Source organism: Acyrthosiphon pisum, chromosome X, assembly GCF_005508785.2.
Source record: "Acyrthosiphon pisum isolate AL4f chromosome X, pea_aphid_22Mar2018_4r6ur, whole genome shotgun sequence".
Taxonomy (NCBI): Eukaryota; Metazoa; Arthropoda; class Insecta; order Hemiptera; family Aphididae; genus Acyrthosiphon; species Acyrthosiphon pisum.
In genome coordinates this window covers 106,610,112-106,610,582 of record NC_042493.1, presented here as the reverse complement: position 1 = coordinate 106,610,582, position 471 = coordinate 106,610,112, and positions in this window count along the sequence as shown.

Genomic DNA, 471 nt, shown 5'->3' with positions numbered 1-471 from the left:
AAAATAGATAAATAGATTGTGTAATTAATTATAATACATTACATTACGCACTTTAAAATATTTTTGTAAGTAAATAGAGGAGTCTGTTGAATTGGTCGGGGGGGGGGGACGAGGCCCCTGCCACCCTGGATCCACCACTAAGTAAAACATTTTTATATTTAATAATTTTTACTTCAAAATAATCAAAATATAATGGGAAAAGAAAAAAAAGTGAAGAAACTAGAATTAACTATTAAATTTTCATCAACTATATAAACATTAGACAGTAAACACAAGATTTATTTTTGTAATTTATTGAAGAAAAACATGATTTGTTTATAATCAACTGGCTATTGTAATTCTAGCCTTAAAATTGCTCGAGTATTCTCGTTCAGACGTCTATAATTTGAATTTATTATCTATACATTTTAACCATTTATAAACCGTGGTACTTGGCACATACGGTTTTGAGCATCTATTCGTATTAGATCA